This window comes from Neolamprologus brichardi, chromosome 22 (genome assembly GCF_056152115.1).
Source record: "Neolamprologus brichardi isolate AB-2024 chromosome 22, ASM5615211v1, whole genome shotgun sequence".
Taxonomy (NCBI): Eukaryota; Metazoa; Chordata; class Actinopteri; order Cichliformes; family Cichlidae; genus Neolamprologus; species Neolamprologus brichardi.
This window is the reverse complement of record NC_142124.1, coordinates 9,709,498-9,722,186: the sequence shown is the minus strand read 5'-3', so window position 1 is coordinate 9,722,186 and position 12,689 is coordinate 9,709,498. Positions and strand designations below refer to the sequence as shown.

Sequence of the window (12,689 nt, the reverse complement as noted above, 5' to 3'; positions counted from 1 at the left end):
CTGCAGGAGAGGATACTGGGACAGCCATGATTTAGGGCAAATACAGCAATGAGTGTGCAGGTGACTCAATGTGAACACAGACTGATGTCTAGTGGGAACGTCTGAAGTTGCTAGCCCGACTAGCTTCTGTTTTCTTTGTAGAAAAGAGAATCTGGCTTCATCTTTGCAACCAATCAGGGCATTTATTGAGAAGCTCCTATCTAGAAAGCAAAACACAAACACTTAAAGTTTAAAAAGCATGTTTTTTCTTACTTCTACTACAAATGTGCTCACAATGAGCTTATCATAGCATAGATCATTCTCTTTTCTGACACATAATGACCAAAAATTTAAAAAATGAAGATGATATTTTATTCGGTAGGACTTGAAATGAGGGCTTGAACCCTAAAACTCATCAGAGAAGTGTTTACAGAGGTTAAGTGTGAGGGTTGTTTTTCCTTAGACTTCCTAGTGCCAGAAGTCGTTGTGCAACCACTGGTATCCCCTCCCCTCCCATTAAGAGTGTAGATTTTAAGCACTTCCGCATTGGCTTCACTTTTTAGACATGGAAGCTATGTCCATCTGTTATACTGTCTATGGTAGATATGCCTGGCATCACATGTCTGAAATGGTCGTCAGCGTCAGAGCAAAACAAAAATTAAAAGTGTCCTATTTAGACTCTTGGCTGGCTGGGGTGGCAGGGGGTGAGTCAAGCGCCATCTTTGCTGTTATGAAACTCTCACGTTTTCATTCAGGGTTCGTGTCTTTCTTATGTCTTTAAATGGCACAGTGGCCTCTTCCAGCTGTGTGTCTCGGTGACACCTTAAGTTTCAGTTAGTGTTCATACTAAGTGGTATTGTGGTGGTGGTGGTGGGAAACACTCTGATTGCACATTTGAGGGAAATACCAGAGATATTAGAGGTTTTCTTTTCACTTCGCCTTATTTTCAGTTACTTAATAGAGCGGGTTTGCTCATTTCAGTTTAGTTTTATTAGTGTCAGGGTTATAGTTTTTTGTAAAAATACAATGTGGGCAGAAGTTAAAAGTAGATGCTGCCAGATAAACATCACCGTGTGGTAAAGGGCATGACCTCCTGCCGCGTAAGGGTCGTGAACCTGGTGCAGTGCTGCAGGGAAAGAGTTAACATCCCGGCCTGAGAAAATGGATTTTTACATGTTGTGTCACGCTTAGGCAGCCAAACCAGTGTTTCCGTACAGTCCCTTCAAATTACAGTGTGCGAGTGCAGCGAGCTTCACACAAAGGGAACTTCTCTCCCAGAGGCAGGAATAAACCGTGGTTTTAGCAACAGTAACTACAACAGACAGGCTGCGACTAGTTCAGGGATGCCTGTTTAACTCTGTGGCAACCTTGGAGAAGGTTTCACTTTGACACTGGCAGAGCTGGGCCGGGGAGGAACCCGCCGGGGAGGAATTTTTATGGCCATATATTGTGTGAAATTGAATATGGTGAAAAGAGGAAGGCAGCTGCTCCCTTTGCCATCCCGAAATGTGGGTTAATGTCTATTCCTTGTTTTTAACAAAGGAATAAAGGCTTATATTTTAGCCTCTCCTCACAGTGAGCGGGCTTTAATGGCAGACACACAGGCTCAGAGTTCAGACGCTGTGCAAAATGAATTTTTGATGATGGAAAGTGATGACTATTGGAGACCAGAGACTTTTGCCCTTTCTTCATTTGCTATGAACTCTTAATGTGAGATGAATCTCGCAGATGGCACGGTGGTTTTAATCACCAGGGGCTAAGTGGAGGGCGGTTTCTCCCTCGGGGTAATTACTCTGTGGCAAACCTCCTCAACACCTGGTAACATCTGTTTTTTGAGGAAGCCAATTTGTCAGTTAAGTTGTTAGGACTTGTTTATGTAATTTGTTGTTTTATAATTAGTTTTGCATGTTTTTCAGGGGTTTATGTCAACACAGTAATTCAGAAGAAAAACTAATTTAGAAGACATATTTTATTTAATAGATAGACTCAAATCACTATCTTCTAACCTGTTACGCATTGTTTAATGTTTAACACCCAAAAGGCTAATGTGATTTGGCATAAAAGCCTTTGCTGGGAAATTTAAGGATGCCCTCTTATGGTCTGCCTTATTTTCTGTCATAAATATGCTGCTGCAATGGTGTAAGCTCATATTTAACATGGCCAGAGTTTCAGATGAGGTCATCTAATGGAGAAATAATCCATGAGAGGCAAAAGCTCAGCTTTAGACAGTTGTTTCTACTTTAGCCTGTATGATTTCAGCAAGGGGGATATGGCCAATGGGGTCATTGCAGGCACAGAAGCCCTATTCACCTTTAAACCCTGTCTATGAGGGGCAACCAATGAGAAGTATTTTGCCTTAAAGGAGGAGGAGCTTAAACAGAGGGGCTGTTTAAGCTCCAAGGCCCCAAATAGACAAATAAGGATCATTTTGCACTGTGAATCCTGAAAAGCTGCTCTTGTAAAGAAAATATGGAGCTTAATAGAACCACAATCATGAATTTATCGTCATTTATTTAAGTATTTTCATCATTGTTTTACTGGAAATTACTGACATTTGCACATTGTATTTTGTGTGGATTAAATGCTATAAATGAGAGCTGTGATTAATTGTCACTTTTGATCTAACAGTTTCATGCCTGACTTCATATTAGATTAAATGTCTTTGTTTTTCAGACCGTGAAATATGGAGTTTTAATAAAATTTGTGCCCATAGTTTGATCTTTTGTGGATCAGCTATTAGTCATCTGTTATTTGAGGAAATAATCAGGATTTATCAGCTACCACGTAATTATTTTTCAATTTTTTCTGACATGTCACAGTGCCCAAAAACACTTTTATGCCTTGTAGATCTCTTGTTATGAGCTGATATTCACCTCCTTGATAGAACAGCAGACATAATATGGAAGAAATCTGTGAATCGTAATAGAGCTGTTTAATTATTAAACTTGCAATCACAGCTAGTTAAGCCCAGTCAATCCTATTTTCAATATCGATTTGCCTGCTGAATTTTTTTTTCTATAAAATGTATGTAAAATGCCACAGGTGATGCGGTCTAAACTCAAAATTGTTCAGTTTTCAATCATATAAGTGTAAAGAAATGTGCAAATTTGATAAGAAGAGCTGGATGGTGGTGTAACTCCTCATTGTGAGCTTTAACTTGCAGGTCTATTTCTGAAGGGTGCTGTTACAGTTTCGTGGTTGTGCTTCGGTATGCTAATTTTATTTTTTTCTGCTTCTCAGTCCTACTTCAGCTTTTCTTCCTCCCACCTCAGCTAAACCCATTCGCCGTCTGCACACTCTCAGTTTGAATGTCTGTCAAACTCCTGCCTGTTTACCAAACGTTGGTGACTAATACTGTAGCTAACACTGCCCGCCTCCCTGTGCAGAAAAGGTCTTGCATGTGTGTTTCTTCATTTGTTAAGTCGTGCACCTTTTCATCTGCGCTGCGAGTGTTACTCTGCGGAGGCACACGTGTATTCTCCCACGAGACAAAATGATCAAAGCGTCATTTATTAGCTGCCTGTCAAAGTCTTTTCTTTTACCTGTTGCAGCTAAGATCCTCAGATCTGCCACCACCCACTTTGGCATTTACGTAGGGGCCCCCTGAGGACGGCTGACCTGTGTGTGTGTGTGTGTGTGTGTGTGTGTGTGTGTGTGTGTGTAATGGGCTCCATTTTGGGTGTGTATCAGGAACTTCTGTCCAATCACTCAAATTATTTGGCTTAAACTTTTCAAAGTGAAGCATTAGTGAAGGGCTCAGTTAAATTGGAGCTAACGAATGCTGACCTTCTCGGACTTTCTTGGTGCATGAGTGCACCCCCCCTCCCCCCCCTACATGCACCCTCCCACCTCCACAGGTGAGCTCTTGCAGCCTGCTGAGCGACTTCCTGGAAACTTGGTTGAGCAGCATTGATGTTGGCAACCCAGAAAGGTGAGCGTTGGCGTCGGAGCGGGAATGATGAGGGGAAAAAACAGGGTGGGAGCCGGCAGGATTTGCCTCTGCTCACGTCAGCACAGGGGCCCAGAATAGTGGAAGAAATTCTCCTTGCGCTGGCGAAAAAGGACCGGTGCCGGGGCTGCGTGTCACATTATTTTGGAGATATGCTCATGACACAGAGAGGAGGCGGAGAGCTCCTATAGACTCTGAGGATGTATGTCATCTGCAGAGAAATGCCCCAACAAAACCTGCCTCTGTTAGACGGGGGCTGCTGCCTCCCAGGGGGTCCGTTTTTATGATGTGTGGGGAAAATGTGACGCAGGTCAGGCTGCTGGAGTTGAAGTAAAAAGAAAAAAAAAATAAAAGCTTTGGAAAAACTGCTCAAATTAAAAAAAGAAGTCTGCCAGCCGGAAAACCCTTAAAAGGGTGGCTGTGTGGGGGCGCTCTTCAGTGTGTGTGTGCGTGTGTGTGCAGCTGTGTGTGTGTATGCAGAGCTGGCATTGCTTAATGGTTTGCACAAGCAAAGCCCAATGTAGGGGTTGCCAGGGAAACAGAGCAGCATGAGTCTCGCTCTGCAGGTGCTGTTCTTGTGTCCGACTGCTGGAACCTCCTACGAATGAGGAGGGGAGGGGAAGGGGGTCAGGGAAAACTGCTAAAAAACACGTCAAATGGTAAAAAACAGGGTAAGTAAACAATATTAGGACTGTAACGTGTGACGAGATCAGGATAAAACGAGAGTCTGAAGCGAAAATAACACCTCCTTATAGCTGTTTTCACACATAAACTTCAGACAGTTCTGGGAGAAACATTTTCCAAAGTTGTCCTTACTCAGATTTAGCACAGCAGGAAATAGTCAGATTCAGACATGTTTGCACTGGGAATGCAACATTTATGGTAAATTGAGTGGAAGGGAAGAAATTGGAGAGAATGATAAAAAAAAAAGTAAAAATGCAACACAATGTTTGAGGTTTAATATCATCGTTGTGTTTTCTTTTTTTTTTTTTTTTTTCTTTTTTTTTTTTTTAGAGCTTTTAAATGCATTTTTCTATCATCAGAGCTGGTTTAATGTGGCACTTTGCAGCACGTATAACACTGCGCGCACACAATGTTGGATTATTTTGGAGACTGACTCACATTACAACTGCCTTTTTTATTTTTTTATTTTAACATAGACTGTAAATAAAGATGCACATTACCACTGTGACATCACCCACTGGTTTGTGAAGGCTCGCTACGAACATCCTCATTCCCAGAAATGTGATTGAAAAGCCAATGCCCTGTCTATTCCAACACATTAATAACTATGATCTGAAACCAGGTGACTGAGCCTCTAAAGTCATCACGAAAGTGTTTGCTGCGCGTGTAAACATTAATTTGCTAAATACTAATAATACTAGACTATTCATCTTAGTTTGTAGCTTGCTGGTTTTATAAAGAGGAGTGCTGCCCTGCGCCAACGCTGCAGTCCTAGCTAGAGGGAAATGACTCCATAACTTCTTGGAAAATATGGGTTCAGCAGACTAGTATTTCTGGTCTTAACCAGCAAAATTTGAATATTTATTTGGTTATTAAAAAAAAATAATAACAAAAATAATAACTAGCAATTGCTTACCTCACTTGCAACTGGCTCCAGGATAGCTTGTTAGCTCAGAAATTTAGACATTTAAATAGAAACTTCCATCCCCGAGCTTTTTTTTAATTTTATGCTACTTAACATCTAAGGGACGACATTAACTAGTCAGACATAATGAGGATCTCATGTGTACAAGTCTCAATCTTAGCTCAGCTCAGCAAAAAAGGAGGTGGAGGAAAGATTCACCAGGAAGGAGGTATCCTTTGCAAGTTAATTTATCCCATCCCTCCTGTGTTTGAACCGTTATGGTTACATAAATCCAGCCTGTTGAAGGGCGTTACTCTGAGGACTGTGGCCATTTTGCAGAAACCAAAGTCAGCCATGTGTCGTCGAGGGAGGTTGGTGGGGAAAAGAAGAAACGGCTCTTGTAGGAAAGAGTTTCCTGCCTGAGAGTGAAGTGGTGAGATTCTGCAGAGAAACGGGTAGAGTTTGTTTGGATGCACAACAATGGCTAATTCTGTGGGGAAAAGGCGCCGTTTCCCCTTCTGCCCTGACGGTGACAGGCACGCAGGTCCATTCAGACTCGTAGCTTAAAATCAAGCTCCTCACCTTGTCATCATTTTTCCAGGCAGGCTGCTATCAGATCATGCATTGATTCATGAGGCTGCTTGGAGAGCTGCTGACTCTCATTTGCCTTTTATATGTTTATGAACACTGCTAGACTGCTATTAGTATTAATGGAAGCAGTTTGCTGCAGCACTATAATACCTCACCGCGTAATTAATTCAATTCCAGTGTCTTTACATTCATCTGGGACATTCATTTTCCTCCCTGATTACACACATGCAGAATTTGAGCTCCATCGTTGTATTTAAGTTTGTCCTTGACTAGAAATGACAGGCCCTCTGCTGCTGTGCGAAGCAGATGTTGTGGTGGAGGAAGCGACAGGTGGGCAGATGGGTGAGAAGGCAGAGGTTGAGTGTGCGGTTTCCTTAAGGTCAGGCCGTGGGCTGTATTTATCAACACTGACACTTGCTGTTTCTCTGCTGCGTGGGTCGTCTGCCATCATCAGCATCGCTGCGGCACATCAGCCAATCAGAGCGCAGCTGTGGGCTTCTGCTTCTCGGGAGTCACATGCATCGGGCAGGGGAATGACTAACAAACGGGCCTCGTGGGAGCAGAAGCCGTTGCTTTGCTCGCAGGCGACAAACTCTGAAGTGACACCCCCCCCCCCCCCCCCCCCCCCCTCGCTCTACACAGCACGTTAAAACTTGTCACCTGACATGTCCGTACGCTTTCTGAAAAACCTCCACGCGGCATGTCTCTGCTCTATTACAGATTATCCACCCCCTCGCCTCACTCGGCCTGCTTTCTGTCATCCCAGCCTGAACACTTTTGATCTGTGGAGAGTGAAGACGCCCATAAGAAGGCTGCATCACAACAAGCAATTCGAAATGATTAGAGAAAATTGCAGCAAGCTCTTTGTGGTGTGCAGTGAAGGATTTTTCCACTGTTTGTTTGTTTGTTGATGCAGCACTGCAGAGACAATAGCGGCTTAATGGAACGGAAACTGGGTCTGCTTTTACTTAAAACCAATACATTTTGAGTAAATGGTCACAAAACAAAGAAACAAAACCAAACATGATAATTTTACAAAATTAGAAACTTAAAAATGAGAAAATCATCATATTCAAGAAGCACTTGAATATGATGTGCTGACCAGTTTTTCTGGAAAATTCTTTTCTGTTGGTTAACTGCTTGATTTGTTACCTGTTGTATGGAAATATATCTATTTGAGCGCTCATTTTTGATTGTGTGACTTTTTGCCCAATGATGTCACCTTAGTTTGCTGCACATGGCTAATGTTATCAGCCTGCTTTCCTTGCAGGTCAACGTTCAGCTGTGCAGGGTGAGATTTGCTGTTGGGGATGCACGGGATCCCCCCCCAACCCCCTCTGGTCTATATGTCCCTGCCTCTGCTAAATACATTTTCTTGCACGGTTGCGATAAAACTTTATTCCACACTCAGATTTTTATTGCTGCATCTTGAAATAATCTACAGCACAAATGTCAGCTTTGACTTTCGGCGCTCTTGATGCCATTACGGTGGAGATGACTGTGCGTAATGATCTGGATCGGTTCCGCTCCAACGTTTCAATAAGCCAGAAAGCATCAGTGTCTCAAAGTGAAGACTACGCAGACAAAATAAGAGCATGAAACGGATTCAGAGTGTCCGGAAACTCAAAACAAATTCTAGAAATACTGTGTGTCAATCACTTGCCTGAACCTGACATCAGAATTCCCTAAAAAGGCAAGTTGCAGCTTTTTTTTTTTCTTCTTCAACTTGTTGAACTGTGTACCGTGCACCGTACCGTACCACATAATGGAACACTTTGTCCAATAGTCGGAGGTGGAAGCATACACTGGATATCTTTTTGAGGACATTCATTGACAATTCTATGTCCTGAACCTTAACTTGGACAAAAGTCTAACTCTAAGCCTAAAACAAGTTAATGCTCACACTGGTCTTTGAAGCAGGGTAGAAAAGGCTGACTAAAATGTCTTAACTTTTACAAAATGTCATCACTTTAAACAGCCAAATACACCCTTCACTGTTGCTCCCCCCCCGAACCACTCCACATGCTAAACATGGCGTGACACATACTTAAATCACCATTTCAGCGGGTCGTGCATCTCTCAATAGTAGTGCACGATCGTGTTGGATTTTAATTCCAACAATATCACTGCAGAAGCTCAAAGATTTCCAGATTACACAGATGCCTGAAAAGATGCAACTTTCTGGAGACATTTCTCTTCTTCCAGTTTTGACTTCTGCTCTTATTCCAGCGCCGATGTGTAGGATTTTAAGTAGTGACACCTATTGTTCAGGCAAATACTGCACTGAGTACCCATTCCCCTCAGTGAATGGTGACGTCATTGTTTGCATGCAATGAGACAACTATAATGGGACCTTTCACTGAGGATGTGGTATATGTTCAGTGTCCTGTTCAAGGTAGTTGTAGTGGAAAGAGCAGAACAGGACTTTATATCTTTTACTTGTACCTGAAGAGCATCAATAGACCTGTAGATCTGTTATGGAGGTCAAATGTCAGATAAGCTACCTACAAGTTAAGCAACTGTTTAAGAACTGTTTAACCAGATGTGTCAGCTTGGATGGAAAATTGTTTCCAAAAAGGGTGTGGTCTCCATACAAAATTAAACAAATGTTATATAATTCAGTTAATTATTAGCGATGGCATTCCACATCTGCTGCCACCCTTCATCAGATATTTGCATGTTGGTGTTGTTCATAAGGGTCAAAATAGCAACTGAACCTTTCTTCTGTAACAAATTTCAGGAGTTTTCTTTATTAATATACATGATATATTAAATATATTATGAAGTTAGGTTTCCTGTTAGCCAAATTTAGGTTACTCATGTTGGTTCACATTAGCTAACTTTTACCAGAAGATCTACTGCAGTGATGTGATTGGTCCGTTGCTATGTTGATCTTGGGCTGTGCAGTGCAGTATCGTGCAGGCAGTCAGTGTGGGGAATGTCAAAGCGCAGGGTGTGCTGCGTTCACTGCAAACAAACTCAAACTGATCTTTAGAAAGCTAGCTGGACATGTTGCATTTCATTTAGTTTGCCTTTGGTTTCCTGTGACAAGTGACATCACTCACTCACTCACTGTTTTGAGCCATTTTCAAGAAAGTGCTCCATAATGTGCTCACTTTGCATGCTTTCAGCAGGAATAATCACACTCACACACACATTCAGTGAGTGTGACCCTGTAGCTGCGCTTTTTTCAAAACAGTGACTTAATGATTGCCCACCTTTGACATGTTTACCTGTTTTATGCTCTCCCAGAACAACCTCGGCACTAGTTTATCAAAATAGTCGCCATTGCTCGACACGAGCAGGCATAGAAAAACTCTGAATGAATAAAAAAAATGGCAAAATGTTGAATTTAATCAAAAGGTTTGTAGTCAGACAAACTTGAAGTTTTTGGCTTCTTGGCAGTTTTGAATGCTTGCTATAAATGATCCCTAACCCTGCTCCGGTTCACCACTGAGCCACACTGCAGGTCTAAAAGTTACTCATGAATCCTTGTGACTGTTTGCTCTTACTTTAGAAACGCGCACAGGCCTCAGCAGACAGTCAGCAGAAAGCAGGATGCTGAATAATGGAGCTGAAAGCTGTACAACTCCAGACTGTGGGCGTTTTATACGAATCGCTGGACCCTTCGCATGTCAGCAAACAAGTTCCCTCCGTAGGGCCTCTTAAAAAAAAAAAACAGGAGCCCTGCCTCGTATCACGGAGCGCTGCTTGTTCATTCATAAACTCTGCTCTTTGTTTTGATTGTTTCCGTGCTGCTTGTGCAGGCCACTTGCCATCAGCAGGAAATATGTTGTTTCATCTGTGTGGTTTGTGTTTGTTCGACATCGACGGAGCCAGGAGGCGGAGGAGGCGTGGGAGGAAGTGAGTGCTGTGTGCCCTAAAGGGTCTGTCAGTATCAGGGGAGCAGGATAAGTGAAGGAGGAGGTCTGTCCTTGGGTGTCCGGACCCAGTGGACTGCAGCGGGTCGATGGTGAAAGATTGAAACCCCCTAAACAGTCACAAGGGTCAGCAAGGTCAGGTCGATATTTTAACGACATGCGTGCAGATATTTGACCGTTACTGTGTACGCATACGCGCTTTCAGAGAGGGGGCGGAGCTTACCATGCATGATTGGTACAAGAGAAAAGGTGTGAGAACTTATCTGTAGGTATTTACACACACTGAGCAACTTTGAAAGGCCCCAACTTCAAACAGCTTCTAAAACTGTTTTTGTTTTCATCATTTTTTTGTAGTTTGTTCTTCTTTCTTTTAGATTCATACATAGAATTGCTCTTAACAACACAGATGAACTAGCTGGCTTTTTAAAAGTAGCCCAGATTCAGAGCTACGCGGATTATGGCTTTGACTTTTTAGCTTGATACCAAGATCGTCAGTAAACTGCTGTTTATGTACACATGCAGCCGTTATCGAGCAGTTCTAAAATATATTTGGACTCTGTTCCTCACCAACCTTTTGCTTTGTTTTTGTTGTGTGCCAACTCCTGAGTGAAATATTCGGCTGAATACTCAACATTTTAGTTGTTTAATGCTCCATTGTGGTTACCAGGTAGTTGTGTCATTTTTCGTAGTACTTCTCCATGTAGTGCACGAAATGCTAGTTTGTGCTTGCTGTCTGCTTTCTCAAATCGAAAACAGAAAGCCAGGAACTTACAGGAAATTACAATATCATGTTTGTCTATTACTGTCACACACTACCAGTGAAGAGGTTGGCAGTTAACAATACATAGTCAAAATTTGCTGTGGAAAAATGAAAGTAAAATAAACAGTAAAAACTAATTAGATTTATTATAGTTTTGTATTTTCTGAGTGGTTGGTAGCTGCACATGCGGGCTGAGCTGGGCCCAGTTGGACCTGCTGAGCTACCTGATGAGCCCCTCTCCTGGGCCTGGCTCATGGGTGGAGCCCTGGTAACCCTTTGCCGGACAATGTCACAGGGTCCAAATATATTACAGCATTTAATGCCTTGAAATCATCAGTGCTGATAACACATGCTCTTCCTATTGTTTGAAAATTGTTTTGTGGACCTTTCTTTTTGCACGTAGACAGCAACATTTGAGGAAGAGAGTAGAGAGCTTGCACACCTTTGGGCAGCTGTGTGTAATGCACTCCATTTTTTAAAGAGAAATTTAGTTTGCAGACATATCTTGTTAAAATCATCATTATTATTTTACTGCAGAAAATCATTTTAGGCCTAGTTCATTTCTGATGTTACTCATATGCTTTTAATATCATGCATGCTCAAATCACGATGCAGACGTACACCACAAAGATTAAATATAAAAAGTTTAGATTTTAACATCATATTTTATTTACTTTGTTTCAACAAAAGAAAAGAAAAATATTATTTAAACCCTTGATGAAGAGCATAAAAAGTTACTTTTTAAATGGTGGTTTACTGGTAAAATATCTGTCTATGTGGGAACAATAACTTTAGAGAAACAGTTCTGGCAAAAAAGGATCTGCTAGGAAAATAGTTATTTAATATAACTCTAGTTCTATGAGTGTGTAACTGTCCAATGGAATTTACTACTTCCTCCACCCCCGCATCACATAAGTACACTTTTGAATTTGTGACAATAATCAAGTGGAACGATGAACCATAACGGCAAGGTTTTAAGCAGTGAAAAGTGTGCCGTAAAGCTGTGAACAACCACGCTTCTGTGGTTGCAGTTTGGAGAAGGCCTCAGGGAAGACTGGTGACAGATCACCAAAGAAGACATCCTCCAGAAGCAGCAGCGACTGAGCATGTAGAATATCTTGAAGATTGTTGTGGTTATGCAACTGATAGGCTTGTAGTGACCAGTGGCCCATGAGCTTAACTGAGTGTACTGGGATCCCTTTGTATGAAGCGGAACTAGCTGCTCAGATATGGAAGAATGGCTGGAGAAAAGATCAGGAGAAATTCTGGACAATGAGAGAACTTGGTGATTCTGGTACCGACACGGCCGGACTCTGTGATGACAGAGAGTCTGAAGGTGAAGTGTGCTGGGCTCAAGGTAATGGGCTAATGGCTTGTAAGGGCTCAGGGGTGAGTACATCTTAAAACAGAACATGGATTGGGGGGCATCCTGTAGTGTGAGAAGGCATAGTCAGATATGTAGTCATAATTGGTAGAGGAGTACTGGGGTGTGATCTACCTTCTAAGATAAATGATCTCCAATTAATGCATTATTATAACAATGTTAAAGTCTTAAACTAATTGCTGGCTGTAACTACTGCCAACTACTTTCTAACTCTGGGTGTCAATTGTAGCAAAAACTTCACACCATCTTCTATTTTCGGCCTCTGGTGTGCTTTTGGTTTCAGGGATTATTGGTGTACATAGCGAGGCACTGAAAAAGTGTTATGCAATAACAGATCAGTCTTGTCTCTGCTTGTTTTCCATGCCATTGTTATATTCTAGTCAGTGTGACACACAAACATGTATTAAAGTTAATTGTGTGTGGGTTTTAAAAAAAGTCTTTAGCCTATCGTGGTGAACCCTGCAGAAACTTGGGTCAAGCGGTCACGCTGAGCCTCTGAGCAATTGTGTCGTACGAGCTATCAGGTCATTTGACTGTAGCACCAGCTTATTTTTTTT

The 12,689-nt window shown here is 42.1% G+C and overlaps 1 protein-coding gene across 3 annotated transcripts in view; it reads left to right on the top strand.

Annotated features, from left to right (window-relative positions):
* hivep1 (HIVEP zinc finger 1) overlaps positions 1–12,689 on the top strand; it is a 67,928-nt gene that overhangs the window by 16,059 nt on the left and 39,180 nt on the right. The window lies entirely within an intron of this gene.